Source organism: Pipistrellus kuhlii, unplaced genomic scaffold, assembly GCF_014108245.1.
Source record: "Pipistrellus kuhlii isolate mPipKuh1 unplaced genomic scaffold, mPipKuh1.p scaffold_m20_p_10, whole genome shotgun sequence".
NCBI lineage: Eukaryota > Metazoa > Chordata > Mammalia > Chiroptera > Vespertilionidae > Pipistrellus > Pipistrellus kuhlii.
The window spans coordinates 49,990,033-50,012,356 of NW_023425405.1; the positions used below are offsets into that span (position 1 = coordinate 49,990,033).

General features: G+C 42.1%; 1 protein-coding gene across 4 annotated transcripts in view; it reads left to right on the forward strand.

The window, feature by feature from the left end:
* LHFPL3 (LHFPL tetraspan subfamily member 3) overlaps positions 1-22,324 on the forward strand; it is a 400,326-nt gene that overhangs the window by 366,649 nt on the left and 11,353 nt on the right. The gene's annotated exons all lie outside the window — the stretch shown is intronic.

The following is a 22,324-nucleotide window of genomic DNA, read 5'->3' on the forward strand; positions in this document are numbered from 1 at the left end:
TTATTTTTTTATTAAATTATTATCTTTGTACATATACCATTGCCCACCCCCTCCCATACTTTCCCTCCCTCCCCAGAGTTTTGTATCCATTGGTTGTAAAAAAAAAAAAAAAAAAAAAAATGTTTTAATTGATTTCAGAGAGGAAGGGAGAGAGAGATAGAAACATCAATGATAAGAGAATCATTGGTCAGCTGCCTCCTGCAAATCCCCCACTAAGGATCGAACCCACAACCTAGGCATGTGACCAGTAATCAAACCCAGGACCCTTCAGTTCACTGGCTGGTGCTCTATCCACTGAGCCAAACTGGCTAGGGTATGGCTGAGGCTACTTTCAATCTTAGTACCTATTCATCCACAGGAGGGGAGGGAAAAACACCTAAGGAATGAAAAGGCAAGGAGATTCATGCATTTATATGAGCACCCATCTCATTGCTAGGTGACCTCGAATATGCACAGGGTAGAGTGAGAGTTCTGTGATATGGTCAGTTCATTGATTATGAGACTCTCTCTCTTCAAGATCACAGCTTCTCAGAGAGAGACAAGATGGCAGTGGAGTAGGTTGAAGGTACACTCACCTCCTCCCGGGACCAAAGTGAAATCACAACTAAATTATAGAACAGTCAACCTGAATGATCAACTGAAGACTAGCTGCAGAGAAGTCTTATAACCAAGGATTTACAGAAGAAGCCACATGGAGATTAGTAGAAAGGATGGAGACATGAAAAGGGCTGGCTCCACTCCCACAGGTGGTGGCTAAGATTCCAGAGGGATATCTCAGCTGTGTGTGGGGTTCCCCCTGAGAAGTGTGGGGTCTCAATACCACGCTGAGATCCCCAGCCCATAGCACAAGAGCTGGGGAGAGGTGCCCATCTAACATCTGACTATGAAAATCAGCAGGAATTCTGTCCACCAGAGAGGGACAGCAGACTGCTAGAGATACATTGGCCTCTTAAATGGCCAGTGCACAAAATCTCAGCCACAGCCACTCACCTTGGGCTCCAGCAGAGGGAGGGTGGGGCTGTGTGAGGAGAGACTGAGGTCTGTGGCTTTGAGGAGAGAATTAAAAGGGACATAATGCTGTCAGCTGATTTCTCAATAGAAACATTTCAAGTCAGAAGGAATTGGCATGAAATATTCAAAGTGATGAAAAGCAAGAACCTATGACCAGAAAAGCTAGCATTTAAACTTGAAGTAGAAATAAAGAGTTTCCCAGAAAAGAAAAAGCTAAAGGAGTTTGTTATCATCAAACCAGTGTTACAAGAAATGTTAAAGTGACTTCTTTAAGAAAAAAGAAGAAAAACATGATTAAAAGAGTAAAATTGCAATAAATATGTACCTATCAAAAATCATTTTAAATGTAAATGGCTTATATGCTTCAATCAAAAGACATAGGGTAACCCTGGCCAGTGTGGCTCAGTTGATTGGCATATCATTCATGCACCAAAAAGTCACGGGTTTTATTCCCAGAGCACATACCCAGATTGCAGGTTTGATTCCTGGTCATAGGAGACAATCAATTGATGTTTCTCTTTCACATCAATTTTTTTCTCTCTCCTCCTCCTCCCTTCATCTCTCTCTAAAAATCAATAACAACATGTCCTTGGGTGAGGATTTTTTTAAAACTTTTAAATAGAATTCCCTTATGACCCAGAAATTCCATTTCTAGGAATATATCCAAAGAAACCCAAAACATTAATTTGAAGGAATATATGTTCATTACAATGTTATTTCTAATAGCTAAGATTTGGAAGCATCCCCAAGTGCTGCTTCCAAATTTTGACTATTGGATGAATGAATTTAAAAAAAAAGGGGGGGGGGGTACATTTACACAGTGGAATACTACTCAGCTTTAAAATATATATATTTAAGGAAGCCTTACATTTTGCAACAGAATGGATGAACCTGGAGAGTATTATGCTCAGTGAAATAAGCCAGTTAGAGAAAGAAAGGTACCACATGATTTCACTTATATGTGGAATCTAATGAATAAAATAAACTTACAAACTAAATAGAAACCATGCTCATAGATACAGACAACAGACTAACAGCTGGCAGAGGAGAGGTGTGTTGGAGGCTGGCTGAAAAAGTTGAAGGGATTAATCAAAGAGGGAAAAACTACTAGACACAGACAACATTATGGTTATTACTAGAGGGAAAGGGGGTTGGGGAGGTAGTAGAAGGGAAAGGTAAAAATAAATGGTGATGGAAGGAGACTTGATTTGAGGTGGTAAACACACAATATAATATTTATATGAAGTATTATAGACTTGTACACCTAAAACCTATATAATTTTATTAACCAATGTCACCCCCATAAATTCTTTTTAAAAGGGCACAGCTTCTTACACTCAACATAGATTGTCTATATTTCCCAAATATTACAAATAACTTAGGTCATTTATCACCCTCCTGTTTGAAGTCTTGTACCTTGAAAGAAAATAAGCTTGTAGTTCCTCATAGCTCTAGTTTAAAAACAGGGGGGGTAGGGGGTGAGTGCAAAAATTATCATTTCTGTAGCATCATTTTTCTACATAAAGTGTGTCTGGACTACACTTTAAATGAGATTTTTAAAAAAGATAGCAATTTGACCCTTCCAGGTTAAGGAAACTTTATGTAAACTGAGATTGCTATTGTTCATAAATTCCTCAAAATTAATCTTCTTGGGCTCATGATGTAGCCAACCAAACACACCTTTTCCTTCACCTTTGTGAGCCTCAGTAAGCTCTTTAGGCAGGCGTGGCTTAAAGCTTAATCTACTTCCTATGAAATTATACTATTCTCTTGATCAGCTTATCCCAGCTTTGCAAATTGAGAAAAATTCATTCCTGGCATCAACAGCCTGTTAAATTGGTTCTGATTAATAATTGGATCTTAAGACCCTTTCAAGGCAACATTTACAACAACAGATTAGTGGGGAAGGGAGCGTGATGCTACGAAGCACCATGTGGTGGTGGAACAGACTGATGACCTCAACTGGAGGTTAAGTGCAGAGGCCAGATTCTGGGGGAGTTTAATTTCTGAGAAAAATCATAGAACTACACAGAAACTTCTCCCCTGCAGACACAAAGACCTACCATTTATTTCCCATTCACATACTTTAGGTGCTGGTCTAAATGCGTTCCTCTTGTACGTGGAGTGTGACTGCAAATCATATTCTTGTAGTTTGCATTAAAGCTTTTTAGATTTTGAATTATTTCTAGTGGCACTGCTGAAGGAATATTCCTTCCTTTAATGCTAAAGGAGAAAATACAATCCTCCTGAAATATCAGACTGAGAAATAAACTACTTACTAGATTAACAATGGATGATTTGCAGGCATATAGTGTGCCCAAATAACTAGAGCTTTATGGCAAATCCTTTAAGCATGTCCATGTGGTACGACACCAGAACTTACTTGAGCCCAGATTCTCCCAGCTCAGTCTGTGACTGACAGTAATATCAATCCTATTATTTTACCCACTGGAGGGAAAAGAAGGAAACCTAAGAGTAAAAGAACGAAAAGATTCTTGGGTTTAGATGGGCACCCATCACATTTTTAAGTAACCCCTGAGTTTTCTCAACAGAGGCCTTCAGGCTACTCTGAAGTGTTGCATGAGAACTCTCTGGGAGATGAGCTTAAAATTCTGTCACCTGTACTCTTTTCATATCTACCAATTCTGAGTCTTTGGGGATTTTTTAGTTAATTAGGAGGCTCTTACCTAGTAAAAGTTGGGAACTACTAACTTCTAGACACTTTCATTAATGTTGGTGACTCATGTTTTCAAAATCCAACAATTTTATTGCACATGTGAGAATCTTTAGGTCACTTGCTTGGTAAGACATTGGTATGTTTTGTAATTCCCAGAGGTTGAGAGCAAATTTCTTTCAGCATTCATTCTTTCAGTAAGTGTGTCCAGGGCGCTGTGCTCGCTTTTGTAAGTTAGCAGATCTTCACAGCTTCTCTATGCACAGTAAACACCTGCAGGTTTGCTATACTTAGGAAAGACTGGGCCTGCAAGAGAAGGCTGAGAAGTGAATCTTTGAAAGAATTAGCAGAAAGGTAATAATAGCTAAAAGACTCCCCACTTCCTTGCATTATTGTAATTTTTCTATATGCTGGGACTTTGCCTGTGTTATCTTATTTCATCCATACAATACTAGTATATTGTCACCATTTTACAGCTGAGGACTCTAGCTCAGAGAGCTATTTGGCTTGTGAGCAGTAGTGTAGGGATTCACTCCCACTCTCTGCAGGCTCTTATTCAACACTATTCCAACCAGCACAGTCGATTCCTTTACCAGAAGGTGAGGCTATTAACTGTGAATAATTGTACTCTCTTGTCACCACCTAATTTCTATTCCAATGATGATTTGTTTTCTATAAATCCATGAAACACACATATATGCCAGTCTGTGGGGATACACAGTAAATGTCTGCCTTAAGAAGCTCCCAATTACTACCCTGGCCTGGTAGCTCAGTTGGTTCGAGCATCCGTCCTCCCAGTATGCCAAGTTTTCTGGTTCATCCCCAGTCAGGGCACATACAAGAAGCAACCAGTAAATGCACAAATAAGTGGAACAATAAATCAATGCTTCTCCCTCTCTCTTTCTCAAGTCAATAAATTTCATTTAAAAAAAAAAAAAAAAAAAAAAAAGAAGCTCCCAATTACTAAGACATTCAGTCATATAGAATGTCCACAATTAGCCTTGGTCAGTTTGGCTCAGTGGTTGGAGTGTCAGCCCACAGACCGAAGGGTTGCAGGTTTGATTCCCGGTCAGGGGCACATACGTAGGTTACAGGCTCGATCCCTGGCTCTGGTTGGGACACATGTGGATCAATGTGTCTCTCTCACATTCTCCTGTCCTTCCTTCCCTCCACTCTCTCTCTCTAAAAAATAAATAAATAAATAAATAAATAAATCAATGGGGAAAAAATATTCTTGAGTGAGGATTTTTATATATAGAAAGTCAGAATTAAACAGAGAACCCCCAACTTCCTTGAGTAATCTTGAAGCCTTTAGACTGCCTGGCCTGCCTTTCTGAAATTCCCCCTGGAGAAATAGTTTCCAACTGCCTTGCATTATGTGGATGTCCAAACAACTCCAGTTTATTTGTTCTTTTCAAGCACAGCCATTCCAGGGGGCAGTAAGTTTGGAACTGAGCCCTCTTTGTCATACAGTCTGGAGAATTATAATTTGTAACACCTTTCAGTGTGTTAACGTCAGCCTTTTTCCTTTTTCCCAAATGCTGGTAAAACGTCCTGAGATCTCAAAACTGGCCTCCTCAATGTAATCCCTAACAGTAAAGAACAAAGCTATGCATAAGAGCTACCAGGGGGGTTGTAGCTGAAGGTTCTACAGGAGAGAAATGGGACATGTGGTTTGCAATCATTACTACATAGAAGTTTCTGTGGTGGTTAAAGTCTCGTTAAAAATAAGTTGCCTAGGCTACTTCCTGCTATGAAGGCTGAATACAAACTAGAATATCTCACTGTCAATACAAAAATTGTGTAAACATGTCTTGAAGACCCTTTAGACTTGCCCTGAAAGCTAGCATTGCAGATTTCCTTCACCCCAACCAATCAATCTGTAAGAATTTTCTTCAGCCTTTCTTACTAGACAGGTGTTCCTAGGGACAAGCCAGCCCTAAGGGCTCAGTTTCAAGCTGTGGGACCTGGGGCAGGCTCGGATATTACAGCAAATGACAACCACTGGCCTCCTTGTCCCCTCACAATTTGGTCCTCAAAAGCAGAGCTATCTCCAGAGACACCCCTCCCAAACATATAGACAGAGAGTAGTATATCCTGCCCTGCCCAGACTTTGTCAACACCTCAAGCTGCTTCTCCCCAACCCACCTTGAGAACCCTGAGTCCAGGATCACCACCAACACCCTTATTATGCTTTCTCCATTTCTATTTGTACATAGCTGGAGAAAGACTCAAACATGGAGATGCATCTACTACACCCTGATACGGGTAACCTGCCCTGAGCATACCTTGCCATGCGGCACCTTCTTTATTCATTTCTTGTTGGTCCCACACATATTCCTTCCAGAAATGGCTCCAAACCTTGTTCTCTTTGCTCAAGCCTGCAACAACCCTCTAACCGCAGCGGACCCCACCAGACCCTCTGCTGAGATAAAGCTCATCCAATGACAAATTCAGGTTCCTTTTTGTCCACCTCAAGTCTTTCCTTTATTTTCACTTATTTTTATTCCTTCACCTCATTTCTGCTTCTGTCCGGGAACCTACTTTTCCTCCTGAATTTTTTTTTTAATAACTCCCCAGCCTCCTGTCCCCCAAACCCTGGAAACTGCCATTGTACTTTCTGTCTCTATGAGTTTGACTACTCTATATACCTCATATAAGTGGAATCATACAGTATTTGTCTTTTTATAACTGATTTATTTCACTTACCATATTCCCCTCAAAATTCATCCATGTTGGAGCATGTGTCAGAATGTCCTTTTTTAAGGCTCAGTAATAATCCATTGTTGGTATATACATTTTGTTTATCCATTTTTCCATCAGTGGGCACTTGAGTTGCTATTGTGCCTCCTGAGTTCTTAATACCCTCTCCAGAATCTATAGTCTATCAATTACTTTCTTTTTCCAATATTGAAGAGCGTCCTCTCCATTAATGTTTTCCCCTTATCCTATACACATATTAAGGATCATGAACTCCATCCTTTACATCTTAAGCTTTACTCTTACCCTTGCCTTTTTACTACTATAATTTCACTTTTTAAAATAATCTATTCCCCATACTTCTACTTCCACACTATCTATTCACTTTGGGGTGGGGGGGGTGGGGGGAGTGAGTATTTCCTGCATTCAAAAACATATAAATAATGATGTTTACTCACCACATGGGTTAAGTAAAATAAGTTATCAGTATCACCATTCAGAGCTAGATTGGGACTTAATCTTGTTTCTAATCCTTCCACCACCATCCCCTAGACACACACACACACACACACACACACACACACAATGACCTTTTTCTTACTCCTTCTCTGCCACCATACTCAACCTTTCTCCTTGGCACTATCTCCCTTGGCTACCATGACCCCAGACTTTCTTGGTTCCCATCCTATATCTTTGATCCCCCTTCACTGCGTTCTGTAGCTGCTCTTCCCCTTCCAAATTTCTGACCTTTGTCATCTCTCCTCTCGCTAATACCTCTTTTCCCTACATTATCCATTTCAATTATTTTACCTCTCACCTCTTTCAGATGTCCATAATTTTCAAATCTAAGTCTTCAGTCTATATTTTTCACCCAAGCTCCATTTCCAAATTTCTGTTTGCATGATAGATGTGACTGCCTTATTAGCACCTCAAATTGGCAGACCTCAGGGCTTTATCCTCAACCCTGTCCTGTTTGACATTCTCGACAATGACTCATATGGGGGAATTAAACTTTATCAAATTTGTGATGCATGTATAGTTGGAAAACAAATGAATCCCAAAGACTTTTGCAGGTTAACTATAGCAGAATGAAATTTAACAAAGGTCAATGCAAAAAACTGACCATGGTTCTAAACACTCAACCACACAATCAGAGAATTCGTAAATAGGGAGATGTTGAGAGGAAAAACACAAGGAATTTAATTAAGTGGCAAGGTTATTGGTCAGAAATATTGTGAAAAAAGCTAATGGAATCTTAGGCTGTCAAAGATAAAATATCTAGAGTAAAAAGAAGGAGTTACTCAATTTACCGGTGTTTGATTGAGGTGTACGGTGCTGATTTTAGCTCTTGGAACCACATTCAAAGCAAAGCTATAGGAAACTTGGTGGGCATTGAAAAAAGAGCAATTGGGACCATGAATGTAGCTAAAATGGGTCATATGGTCATGTCCTAGGTCTATCCAGAAGAAGAGAAACTAGACAGGCTCTTTGTAGCTCCATATAATACAGCACCAGTAGGAGGCACTAGAAGACAATGTTTAATCCAGACCAATGAATAACTATCCAACTCTGAGCTGCAGATCAGGGAAAGGACTTTTGGGGAAATAGTATAACGAGGGGAGATTTCCAAATTCAGTGGAGATGGAGATGGAAATTCCAGCTTCCTCTCTTCAAATCTCTGTCACCACCAGGTCCTTAATTATGTGCCTAGAACTCACTACATAACATATTAAAGTTAAAAAGCTAATGTTCATTCTTACTAGTATAGCCATGGGGCGGGGCGGGGAGTGGGGGGAGACTATGAAACATGGAAAGTCCTCCCTTTACAGTCGGGAACAGAAGAAGGACCTATCAGCATTTTGCTGGAGGTCCTAATGTATTATCAAAAATACTTCACCTGGCCGAAACCGGTTTGGCTCAGTGGATAGAGGGTCGGTCTGCGGACTGAGGGGTCCTGGGTTCAATTCCAGTCGGGGCATGTGCCTTGGTTGCGGGCACGTCCCCAGTGGGGAGGGGTGTGTGTGTGTGTGTGTGTGTGCAGGGGGCGGCTGATAAATGTTTCTCTCTCATCGATGTTTCTGGCTCTCTGTCCCTCTCCCTTCCTCTCTGTAAAAAATCAATAAAATATATGTATATATTTTAAATACTTCACCTGTCTAAGAGAAGGTAAGACAGATAGAAAGGGCATGAGACTGATCTGGGTTTGTTACCTAGCTGTATAACTTACAATGTATATGACCTTGGGAAATTATTTAACCATTTCTTTTTTCTCATACGGGTGACCTACACTCATCTACAAAATGAGCAATCTCATCTACCTCAAGGAGTTTTTGTGAGGGTTGTGCCTTTGGGGGCACAACCAAACCCCAAGAGCAAACAGGTTGTGCCCTCAACTAGGGTAATTTAAGAGAGTTTAATGAAGCAACTGTTGACAAAGGTGTGGGCAGGACTAAGGAGAACCAGTAGGGATGATGAAACCGCCCAGGTTAGCAACATAAGGGAGTGATTACCAAAAGCTGGCGAGAAATGTAGGTGTAGGTGTAGCTGTCTCTGTAACTGGCCACATCACAGGGCCTGTGGCCTTCGGTAGACTACTGCCATTGGACCTGTAGCCTGCTGAGAGAGAAAATTCCCCATCAGTCTCGTCTCCTGCCTATCTGTGATCAGCTGAAACCATAGGGCAAATAGCCCCATTGATGCAGTCTGAAGGTCAGCTCCTTGGGGCATAGAAGTGAGTGGAGAAGGTTGAAGACTGGATCTGGAAGGACAATCGGAATACATCAGCCAAAGTGCTTCATAAACTTTAGTCTTTTTCCTCAGCCCTCCCAGTTGCGTTTTTCTCAAGAAGCAATGCTGAGCTGTAAATTGGAAATTTTTTAGCCATTCTTTTACCTTTTCAAAGAGCTTCAATTCATAGGGCATTCATTGTTTTATTTCATCCCCATAGCACTGTATTAGGTAAACTGGGCTAGTAGCATTATACTGCGGCTTAAGAGATTAAATGACTTCGAAGATCACAGAGGGTCCAAGGCTATTACCCTGACTCACTAGATTTGTGAGATATCCCAGATACAGCAATGAAAAAAAGGTTATTTGAAGATGAGCCTTTTGAATAAACTAATGGATTGCAAGCATTGTCATCATCCAGGCAGAAAGTTGCATCTCCAAAAAAATGATTTGATTCCACTTGTAATAAAGAATATATAAAGTATGTATAGTATATATGCACATATGTAATTTATAAAAAGGACATATAAAAAAAATAAAAAAGGACATATATTCAAAAATACCTGTATTCTTAGTAAAAAAGAAAGAGAAAATCAGAAGCAGTGAATGGAGCTCAATTCAAATATGCTAATTAGAAAAGGTACTCAAGTGGCCGTGGCTGAGCATTGAATTGGATTCTGAGCTTCTTGGCAGAAGTTACACATTTCTCATTATTGGGAAAGAAGCAACATACTATTTTCTCAGAGGAAAAAAGGGAAATGTTCCTAGGGGAGAAACAAACACTCTATGATAGGTTTCTTGTGGAGGAAGCTTCCTTGTAGGTAAGACACTGAGTGACATAATGGACAGTGTCCTTGACAACAGTTTTTTGTTTTTTTTAATAAACCTTTATTCATATTATTACAAAAGTTCCTCATTTTTTCCCCCTCCACCAGGTTCCTACCCCACCCTCTGCCCTTTCCCCAACCCCGCTTGTCCTCATCCATAGGTGCACAGTTTATGTTCATTCTCTTCTTGCACCCCCCACTCCTCTTTTCCCTGAGAATCATCAGTCCACTCCCCTTCCATACCTCTGATTCTATTATGACAACAGTTTTATAACTAATAAAAATGAGAGTCCTCCATGGTTGTTTCTTGAAATGTGGGCATAACATTGGAATACATCTCCATGAAGGTCATTCTAGGAAGAGCTAAGATAAAGGTCCAGGCATAAAGTCCCTGGTGTTCTAACAGTGTCACAGGTGGACCTGAGAGAACCTGAGGGAAGAAGAGAGTCCTTCCCTTTGAGACCACCTCCCTGAGTAGCATTTCTGTCAGGCAGGCTTCTGATTGGCAGGTATCTGGAGGTGGTTCTCTCCATCAAGGCCCGCAGTGAGTGCTAGGGCTGGACGCTGCTGACTGAGGAAAGGGAATTCTTGGACTTGGAGGACTAGATCAGCAGGCAGTAGGGCAGGGCTGACAGTCGGTCTTGACAGCACTGTGACTTACATTCTTGGTGCCGCCAGTTCCTGACAGGCAGCTGGATAGAACTCATTCAGGCACATGACTAAGCGCTGCCTCTCCTGCCGTCTTCCAGCGATTTGTTTTCAACTATCAAGGAGTAAAAGCACGTGAACTGGGATAGAAAATACTCTCCCAGTTTCACTCCTTTGAGCTTAAACCTCAAATACAACTTCTCCAAAATCCCATACAGTCTGCCAGCCAGAAGAACCTGCCCTCACCTTTTCTGAGAGTTGCAGACCAGGACCGTTTGGAATCCCCTATCCTTGAACCTTAATGCAGGTGAAATGAGCTGAAAATGGACTTCAGGGGTGAACTTGAACTAATGCAGGAACTACCACCTATTGCCACCTCCAGGTGCCAGGCACGTTAAAACACGACCTCTGTCTTCCCTGTTTGCCATTCAGGCAGGTGATAATCTCCATTTTATTGCTCAGATTAGAAAATGAGGTTCTGAGATGATAAGCAATTAGCTACGGTCACACATTGATAGAGCTGCATTTGATCCTGGCTTTCTCTGACTCCTGCAGGGCTCACGGGGTGCTCAGGGCAGCAGAAGGCTTGATGCTTTGGCCTCTGTGATTTGGAGAAGGGCAGGTCATGGCTCCCTGGCTGCCTATGTAGGAACTGCTGGTCTTGCCTGAGTCCCATGGCCCTAACTGGGTACCAGATGCAATTGCCCAGAGCCACTGCAGAGCCCAAAACGGAACAGATGTGGACCTGCCACACCCTGGGGCCAGCTTTTCAAGGAGTTTTATCCACACCTCTCATTGGCCCTCACAACAACCTGATAGCTAAAACTCACTAGAGGAGAGTCAAAGCAGTAAACCTGTCACTCACACACACACACACACACACACACACACACACACACACACACCTCTGGCCTGGATCAGAGCTGGGACAAGAGCCCAGCTGCATAGAGTGCCCAGTCCCAGGAGAACATGTGTGGGAAGATGCTATGTAGCTGAGAAATTGGGTGTCTGTCAACCATATGCTCTCTCAGATGTAGACAGTGTAGCCCAATTACACAGAGCTGAAGTGATGCTTTGTTAAGTGTCCTGCATATCTGGCTTAGTGGGGTTTTTTCTAATTAGAGCCCCTGACCAATCCCTCCCACCCCCATCATCCCAACCCCAAAAAGAAATTAGTGATAGAAATGATCCTGTGTTATTGATTCCAGGTTATATTTTGTGTTGTTTTCCTTGACCTCCATTTGACTTATCTCTCTTTCATCTCAAAATCCTATAAAGTGAACAATGCAGAAATGATGGGTAGAGGTTGATCTTCTGGTTGGAAACATTTCGATTTCTTCTTATGGGTGTATTGAATTTCATTCTGGCCAAACAGAATGGACTCTCCTGCCTCCATTTGTAAAGAGCAGTTAAAGCAGCATAGTTAAAAACCTCTGTTTGTTTCAGTGAAATCTAAGACTATCTGTAATGCAAATGCTGGTTGTTAGGGTCTTATATTAGCCCCTCTTCTGTTGGGATCTGCTTGGCAAAAGTCCTGAGTTGCCTGAGGGTAGCTTGTGGCAGGGTACAGCCAGCAAGGCAACTGACATTTACTGAATGCTCTCTGCATGCCTGGCACTTTCCTTTGATTACCATCATTTAGCTCTACCACAACACTGAGGGTAGGATTCATTGTCCTCATTGGAGAGGTGACAGCACAGACTACTCACGGAGCAAGCCACTGGCGGGGTCAGGATTTAAACCCATTTCTCTCTGATTACAAAGCCCATTTTCTCCTCTTTCTGCCACGTTCCTCACTCCATTTCATCCCTGGGAGAATCAGGCACTGAACTCCATAACATTGGGATCAGTCATTCATGATAGGCAAGAAGCCTACAGAGGAAGACTCTCGTATTTTGCTGAGCGGGTATCATCCTGATGCAGACATAAGAATTTCTTGGAAGGGAAAAATATCTCCTTTTTTAACTTAGGGTTATGCTTAGTTTTAGCCTGATTCTTTTTCCCACAGTTCCATCTTCATCATTCTTCCCAGCCTTTATCATTCTCCTTCTCACCTCCATTTCTCAACTTCCTCTTTTCCCTCTCAGCTGATTTCTTGCCCAGTCAAGAAGTGGTGGGTAGGGTGTCGTTTAGCTAATTATTCACCTGACATGTATTGAATCACCTACTACATGCCAAAGAGAGATAAATAAGAAAAGCAATGATGAAGTGCTGGTTGCTCCTGGAACACAGAGGAAGAAGAAGTTGAGCAGGCTCCCAGGGGTCAGGAAAGATTCCAAGAATTATTTCCTCACCCAGGATAACCACCCTGACACCAACAGAATCCTTTACAAACAAAACAACTGGCCAGTGTGGTTCAGTTGGTTGGGTGTGCACTGATTCCTCAGCACACTGCCTGGGTTGCAGGATCCATTGTAGTCCTCAATCAATGTGTCACTCATATCGGCATTTCTCTCCCTTCCTCTCTCTCTCTCTCTCTCTCTCTCTCTCTCTCTCTCTCTCTCTCTCTCTCTCTCTCTCAAATCAGTTTTAAAAAACAAGTCTCACCATCACTCTTCGAATGTGCTTATGTTTATTCAAGAGAGGTAGTGTGGGCAGTGTTCAAGATCACAGACTCTGGAGCTGCCAAACTGCTTATGGTAAAATCCCAGGTCCACCACCTGCTAACTAGAGGGCCTTGGACAGGTTATGTATCCTCACCACACTGCCCCTTCTCCCTCCATGAAATGGGGATGATAATAGTGCCTACCTCTTGGATGTATATGTTGTATATGTTCATAAAGTACCTAGATCATTGCCTGGCACAAAGTTAGCAGCATATAACTGTTAGCTCTTCTCCTCCTCCTCCTCCTCCTGCTCCTCCTCCTCCTGCTCCTCCTCCTCCTGCTCCTCCTCCTCCTCATTCTTCTTCTCTTAGTAACAAACTTTTGTGGAGCCCCTTCTGTGTAAAAGATCCATGCAGGAGACGGCATTGAATACCAAGAAGCAACATAGTCCAGTAGCTAAGAGCATGGAGTTTGGTGTCCAGTGCAAATCCCACCTCTGACACTTGCCAACCTTGTGACCACAAGCAAGTTACCTGTGCTCTCCAAGCCCACTTGCCCTTGTAAAATGAGAATAGTGATACCTGTCTCATAATGGAAATAATAGAAGGCTCTTGGCACAGAGCCTGTCTCATGTGTGGCAAGGGCAGATATGTTGTAAAGCTGATGTTATTGCCGCTACTGTCACAAGTCCAAGAAACACTCAGTGGAGCTTTCAGTTTTCAGTTTATGTATTGAGGAAAGATGCTCTGGGCAGTTTTCTCGTGGAATCTGACTCCTCCAGATGCCCAGCCGAGGCAGATCCAAACAAACTGCCGTTTAGGACCTGCGTGTCTGGAGAACCCAAAGTCTACCTGTGCGAATAAGGTATAGCATCCTCAAACACGTTCCAAAGAGAAGATAGGATCTCAACTGTGATTCTTTTCCTCACCTCAGTGAGGAAGAGGCAGGCACTCTACACACAAAGTGGATGTATCAGTCCTGAAAGGTCCCAGATCTCCAGTTCAATGTGGAACCGGAGCAGATGACAGCACTTGACTGAGTGTCGGCCTAATCAGCCCCAAATACTTGACAAGAAGGTTTTGATCCCTTTATTAGCCAGCGCAGGTTGCAGCAGTGGACTGCTTAACCTTTTCAAAAGAAGACAAAAAAAGTGTGTGTGTGTGTGTGTGTGTGTTTGTGTAATTGTCACTTGTTTTGTTTTGTTTTGTTTTCAACTTATCTTCCTCAAGGGAATGTGTCAAATATGTTGTTATTAAGATTACTTTAAAAGAAAAACAGTGGCAGATAATCCTAATAAGGAAAAAAATGAAACCATATGTCAACTTTTCAAATCCTGATTTTTAACAATATATGAATGTGCTCATACACTCTCACACATACATTTTACTTACTTTTCTCTGTGTTTCCAAAGGGTTTTCAGATACTAACAGCAAACTGCCTTTGCACACTCCTTGCCTTCACAGAGCAGGATCTCAGAATGGGATACAAGGCCCCTGGCAAGACGCTTAGTTACACCGGTTTTTACAAACCTAGTCCTGATTGTCCTCAGAATGTAAATCTAAGTGCTTTTGGGGGGACAATGGGAGGGGAGGAGGATGGGTGAGCAGTTAAGCCAGCATTTGGAGAATTCTAATGGAAACTGGCCTAGGTTGTTCCCTCACTAACATGAAATGAACACTGATGTTGAGAAGCAGGAAGTGAGCCAGAAAATGTGATAGGACCCCATAGAAATGCCATCCAGATGTAGCTGGCAGCTGCTCTAATCTCATTGCTCTAATTCTCTTTATTATTAGAATATTCAAAATATTAACCTCACTCTGGATATTAAATTATTTTGGACAAATCACAATTGATGCCAATTAACTGTTCTGAAGAGCATTTCCTCTTAATACCACAATTCACAATTGCGCATAATTCAATCTAATTTGTTTGCTTTAATTAACATTTGCCTTATATAAAAAGAGATGGGAGAAATTTTTCAAGGGTGTCTTCCTGCTGCCCAGCCTGTATGACTCAGTGGTTGAGTATCAGCCTATGAACCAGGAGGTCACGGTTGATTCCCAGTCAAGGCACATGCCCAGGTTGTGGGCTCCATCCCCAGTAGAGGGTGTGCAGGAGGCAGCCCATCAATGATTCTCTCTCATTGGTGTTTCTCTCTCTCTCTCCCTCTCCCTTCCTCTCTAAAATCAATGAAAATATAGTTAAAAACAATAACTTAAGAATGTCTTTCTGCTGACAACATTTTAGTGCCTAAGAGGAAGCCTTTTTACGCTAAGGTAATTCTTAAGTTCAAATGAGTTGGGTTTCAAGAGGTTCTCAGGGTCATGATACAAACATGTTAATTTGGGGCCATTCGTTTCCCCTAATCCCACATTAAAACCCTGTAGTTTAATGGTTCTTGCAGAGAATAATTTTACATGAATGCTCACCTCTGTTTATAAGGTGATATGCTCATCACCCATATGCAGGGCAGGCCCAGGCACAATTGTGCAATCAAAATTTGTCTCTGATGCTCTTCCATGGTCCTTTCTTTGACTCCCTTGTCAGTGCCTCCTGCAAATGCACACCCAGGTCATCATACCATTGGTCACCCTCCCTCCAGCCCACCAGACCTAAGCCAGCTCTGCATTCCCTGGCCTGAGTCCTTCAAATCTGACTAATCCTGAGTCCTGGCAAGTCATGAGAACCCATCTGGGGGAATTGACTCATGGTAAAATATCACCTGACTGATAATAACCCTTAGATTATCCCAGATATCATAGCTCATTTTAACCTAGACCTTCCAAGCCTTATGCATGTTTAATGGTGATGGAAATGTTGCCTGTAGGTAGCAGATGGAGATTTTTTGCAGACCTCAAAAAACCTTTAAGAATTCTTTATATTAGCCGAAACCGGTTTGGCTCAGTGGTAGAGCATTGGTCTGCGGACTGAAAGGTCCCAGGTTCGATTCCGGTCAAGGGCATGTACATCGGTTGCAGGCACATCCCCAGTAGGGGGTGTGCGAGAGGCAGCTGGTCGATGTCTCTCTCTCATCGAAGTTCCTAGGTCTCTATCTCTTTCCTTTCCTCTCTGTAAAAAAATCAATAAAATATATTTTTTAAAAAGAGTTCTTTAAATTACATGTTAAATAAAAACATCACAACTCCATACTCACAATAAAGAGAGGCAGGAAGGATCCCCAGTTTAGTCAGCTACTGATTCAATCTTTTTTCTTTTAATTTTTATTATTGAAAGTATAAATGTGACCCTAGCTGGTTTGGCTCAGTGATAGAGTGTCGGCCTGTGGACTGAAGGGTCCCAGTTTCGATTCCTGTCAAGGGCATTGATGTTTCTAACTCTCTATCCCTCTCCCTACCTCTCTGTAAAAACTCAATAAAATATATATATTTTTTTAAAGTATTAATGTGTCCCCTCTTTTCCTCCATTGATCCCCTCCAGCCCACCCCCAGTCCCTGCCCCAGGCCCTCACCTCCCTCTGTCTGCATCCATGGGTTATGCCTATATGCATACAAGGTCTATGGTTGATTACTTCACACCCACTCACCCTCCCTCCCTCACCTTCCCTCTGAGATGTTGCACTCTGTTCCATGGTTCCATGTCTCTGGATCCACTCTATTCATTAGTTTATTTTGTTAATTAGATTCCACATATGATTGAAATTATGTGATACTTGTCTTTCTCTGACTGACTTATTTCACTTAACTTGATAATCTCCTGGTCCCTCCATGCAGTCTCAAAGGGTAAGATAGTCTTCTTTTTTATTGTGCATAGTATTCCATGGTATAAATGTACCACAGCTTTTCTATCCACTCATCTACTGGTGGGCACTTGGGCTGTTTCCAGATCTTAGCTATTGTAAACTGTGTTACTATAAACATAGGGGTGAATACATTCTTTCTGATTGATGTTTCGGCCAATCTTTATTTCAAATATTTACTAGTCATCACTGTGTGTCCCACAGGCACCAAAGGCTAGAGACAGAGGAACACCCTCTGTATTTACAAAACTTTTCCCTTCCCATTCTCCCTAGAATTGTTTGTTTTAACATTTGGGGAACACTGGATTCAAAAGAGCTTTCTTAGACAATCCACAGAATGGGAAAAATATTTGCAAATTATATACCTGATAAGGGAGTTATTTCCAAAATATATAAAGAACTCTTAAAATTCAACAATAAAAAGACAAGTGACCCAATTTAAAAATAGGCAAAAAAAAAGTTGTTTTTTAATTAGAAAAATTATTTATGTTTCTTTCATACATCTTAATGTTTAGGAAACAGTCTTACATATGTGTCTGAAATACTGTACTGACACACTTTTTAAAGACAAAGCACCATAGGCAGAGCTGATCAGCTGTTCAGAGTTCATATAGGAATTTGTTTCTTGATTTTACATTAATTTCTGAAAGTCAGAAATGTCATCTCCAAAAAAAATGTAAAGAGGGTTGTTAATAATAATCATTTTTGCCCTTGCTGCTGTTGCTCAGTGGTTAAGGCACGAGTTGGAGCATCAAAGGGTCATGGTCCAGGACAATGGCACCTACCTGGGTTGCAGGTGAGACCCCTGAGTCCCTGTCGGGGCGCATGTGGGAGGCAACCAATTGATGTGTCTCTCTCACATCAATATTTCTCTCTCAAAAAGATAGAGTTACCATATAACCCCGCAATTCTACCCCTAGGTATATTCTCAAGAGAAATGAAAATATATCTTCACGCAAAAACTTACACAGCAATGTTTAGAGCAGCGTTATTCATAATAGCCAAAGGATGGAAACAACTCAAATAACTATCAGCTAGAGAATAAATTCTTAAAATGTGGTATACCCATAGTACAAAGGCAATAAAAAAGGAATGAAGCGCTGATTCATGTTACAACATGGAAGAACCTTGAAAACATTGTGCCAACTAAAAGATGCTAGTCACAAAGGGCCACATCTTGCAAGGCTTCATTTATACTGAGTGGCCAGGTTATTATTATCTCTGAACATATAATGATCTGGCCACTCAGTATATATATAGTAGTGGCCTGGTGCATGAATTCATGCATGGGTGGGGTCCGGCCAGCCTGGCCAGGGGGAGGGGACATGGGCAGTTGGCCTGCTTGCCTGCTGGTCAAGGGAACAATTTGCATATTAGCCTATATATTATATAATATTATATTATGCGTTCAGAGATCATAATAATCTGGCCACTCAGTGTATATGAAATGTTGTGAATAGGCAAATCCAGAGAGACAGAATGTAAATTAATTATTTCCAGGGGGGAGAATAGAAAAGTTTGGGTTTTTGTGGTGATGAAAATATTCCGGTAGCACAACTCTAGTAATATGCTAAAAATCCACGAATTTTACACTATTTTATAGTGTGCACATTACATCTCAATAATACTATTGTTTTATTTAAACATTTCTCTCCCATAGGTTATTGCGTCGTAAATCTTCAAGATGGGGGGTATGGTTTATGTTGTATTTAAAGTAACTAGCTGATTTCATTTCCTGGGACTGGAGGCATTCCTAAACACACAACTCTCAGGGGTAAAACCAGGAAAATCCTAGGCAATCCATGCAATATTGGGAACATACTTATACGAATAAACCATTCAATGTTTATCTCAACTTTAACGAGGCATCCTATATTTCTACTTGCTGAATATGGCAACTCCAATTGTACAAGATGACCCAGTTCACCTAAATCAAGTTGAAGCAGAGAATTAAGATTGAAAAGCAGCCGAAACCGGTTTGGCTTAGTGGATAGAGCATAGGCCTGCGGATTGAAAGGTCCCGGGTTAGATTCCAGTCAAGGGCATGTACCTGGGTTGTGGGCACATCCCCAGTAGGGGGTGTGCAAGAGGCAGCTGATGGATGGTTTTCCGGAAACCTCTTTTTGCAACCTTCTGACTCAAGTTCTCTCATTCCCCTGGTCTATAGCAAATGATTCATTTCCGGGACTCTTAAAAAATGATATCAATACATGGCGACACTAGATAGTGTGTTTTCTCAAAGACATTTCATCTTGGATGAAGCTTAGATTAAGCTTCCCCCTGGTAGCTGAGTGCATGATGAATTGTATTACAAGTAAGTCTATTTTTAGCCCACTAGAGCTTTTGCAGACAGGCTGTTAAAAATAGAAACCGACCTAGTACTGTAGAGTAAAGAATCCGAGAGCTTTTCCTTGCTGATTACTGACAATGAAGCCGGTTCTCCGAGCCTAAAGGATTGGAGGGAAGGTGGGTGCAGCTGCGATCTAGCAGGTTTGAAAGCTGTGGTTTGTACTTTGGAAATTGGTGTGTCATGTGTCGCTGAGGCAGAAGATGAGGGGCATAGCTCAAACGCGCGTCCCCTGGAGATAGATCCTGGGAGTAAAGGACTTGTGTGTTTTATCAGGTCAGAGGCGAGGTGTTTTAAGAATCCTTTGAGTAGGTAGTATCTGTCATCAGAAGCTGACCTTTTACAGATTGTTCTGCCTGTGGTTTCTCAAGCGCATCAGGCTAGCAGCCACCAGGGGGCACTGAATCCGCCTGTCCCACCTCTGAGCTTCTATTCAACAATGCAACCCAGTGGTTGAGCACGTGGATTTGGAGTCACCCAGACAAGGGTTCCGGATCTGGAGCTCCCACTTTAACCTGAAAACAGGGATTATAATAAATTGCTTCTATCAGAGGCAGGTGGTAAGAATTAAATGAGCCCGGCCAGCCTGGCTCAGTGGGTGAGCATCAACCTATGAACCAGGAGGTCACCTGGTCAGTGCACATGCCAGGTTGCCGGCTAGATCCGCCCGCAGTGGGGGTGGGGGGTGGGGGTGCAGTAGGCAGCCGATCAATGCTTCTCTCTAATCTCTTTCCCTCCCCTTTCCTCTCTCTGAAATCAATAAAAATGTGTTTTTAAGAATTAAATGAGACAATGTCTGGTGCTCGGTTTCTCAGCACACCCTGGAAGCGGTTGTGTGGGTTCAGTTGCTAACAACAGTACAGAGAATAACAGAGAAGGCATTAGCTTCCTTCCGTTCCCTTCTGCTCTGCAATCTCTTCCCGCTCCCTCTCTCCTTTCTCAGAAGCTCTGTGAGGTCTCCTTCATTCACTGTCAGCCAAAGGCCTTTCTTCTGGTCGTGTACCATGCATGTTCTCATGTTCTCCACAGAAATACCCTGTGACTCCCCAAGTTCTGGCCAGTCCTCTCTATCCCAGTATTTTCCCAGTGTGGTTCACAAGCACCTGCCTCAGAACCATCCGGACTTACGAAGTTGGAAGTTCTGGAAAGGGAACCTGGGGATCTGCATTTTGATGAGTTTCCCATGTGAGTTTATGCATGATAAAGCTTGAGTTTTAGTGAGTTGGTTTTTTGTTTTGTTTTGTCTTGTTTTTAGTGGAGAGAGAAATTGATTCAACCAGCTGAAAGGAGGGAAATTAGCTGATTATCTGGTTAAAGTAATTCATACTGAACTGTGAAGAACAAATAAACTCCCCTTTTAGGAGAATTTACATTCTGACACTTTGCAAAGCTTGATGAATTTCCAATTAGTGAAATGTGTGGGGTAGACGTTTAAAGAAAGAGACCTTCCCTGTGACCAGTGCCTCAGGGGAAGCCTTTATATACCCATCAGAGGAAGAGCCTGTGACTTAGCAGATCATTCCTCCTGCCCCCACCACCTGAAATTCAGCCCAAGCCTGCTGCCTGGGGAAGAGGAGAGAAGTAGAAGGCAGAGGAGGAAGAAGGGGAAGTTTAGGAAAGGTTAACAAAGGAGGATGGGAAGGAAGGAAAAGCCTCTCAAATATCCCCACCCCCATAACGTTCCGTGCTCCTAGCTTGTCCAAGTGCAGAATGGACTGATGGGAAAACGGCCCAACTGCTCTCCTTCCACCCTATCCCAAAGACCGTCACAATGGCGACTTCTATTTTATTTGTTAGGCAGTTTCATTTTTTAATATGCGGGTGCAAGGGAGAATAGCCCCTTAACTCTCTTTGTTGCTGCCAGACAGTCCACTTCTTCCTCTACTGAGACTAAGTATGGCGCAGGCCCAGCTCTTGGCCTTCCCCTTCCCTTTTACAGCCCTTAGTGAATTCCTCTGGTTGCACAGTTTTAGTTGTTTGTTTGTTTTTAATATTTTTTTTTTATTTCACAGAGGAAGGGAGAGGTAGGGAGAGATAGAAACATCAATGAGCCCTAACTGGTTTGGCTCAGTGGATAGAGCATTGGCCTTCAGACTGAAAGGTCCCAGGTTTGATTCTGGTCAAGGACATGTACCATGGTTGCAGGCTCAATCCCCAGTGTGGGATGTGCAGGAGGCAGCCAATCAATGATTCTCTCTCATCACTGATGTTTCTATTTCTCTCTCTCTCCCTTTACCTTCCTCTCTGAAATCAATAAAAACATATATAAAAATTAAATAAGTAACTCTTATTTACTTGGAGAATTATAACATAGAATGGAATCACTGGTTCCTCTTTTTTCCCCCCTCCCGTGTGGTATTTCATGGTGGCTATTCCAAGATAAGGCATGTTCCCATTTCATTCCCTATTTCAATAAGAAGTCATTTCTGGAGTTCTGTACCTCCTCTTTGCACACATAGAAAATATTTTCTTTATTCCACAGTCTAAGCCCTCAAAAATTACATATTCACAATTACCAAATCACAAACTCTGCTTTTGCCCACTTACTGTACATAAAACAGAGCAAATGAGATTAGGCAATAGGAAGCTTTCTATTGTGAAATTATATTCATGGCACTCTCCCAGGGGCTAAGCTGGTTTCTCTCTGAAAGTTAAACACATTCCAAAAATCACATTAAAACCCTGTCCGGCCTCCCTGGGACTCAGAGGTCCAGGGAAGGAAAGCCTGGTGTGTAGCTTCACAAAGCAGCTTACACCCTGCCTGGTGTTGCTCAGAGGTTCCGGTTCCATTTCCGGTCGAGGGCATGCACCCGGGTTGCAGGTTCCCTCCATGCCCCTGACTGGGGAGAGGCAACCAGTTGATGATTTGTCTCTCTCTCTCTCTTTTTTTCTTCCCCTTTCTCCCTTCCACCCTCTGAAAAACAACAGAAAAAAATATCCTCAGGTGAGGATAACAAATCAAACAAACAAAGTCAGCTTGCTGCTCTCAACAAGTACCTATGAATGGGAAAATCTGTTTGTCACTTTCTGCGTTTTAAATGAGAGAAACCCATAGTATTTTCTGTTTCCATGACAAAGCTTGTTGTG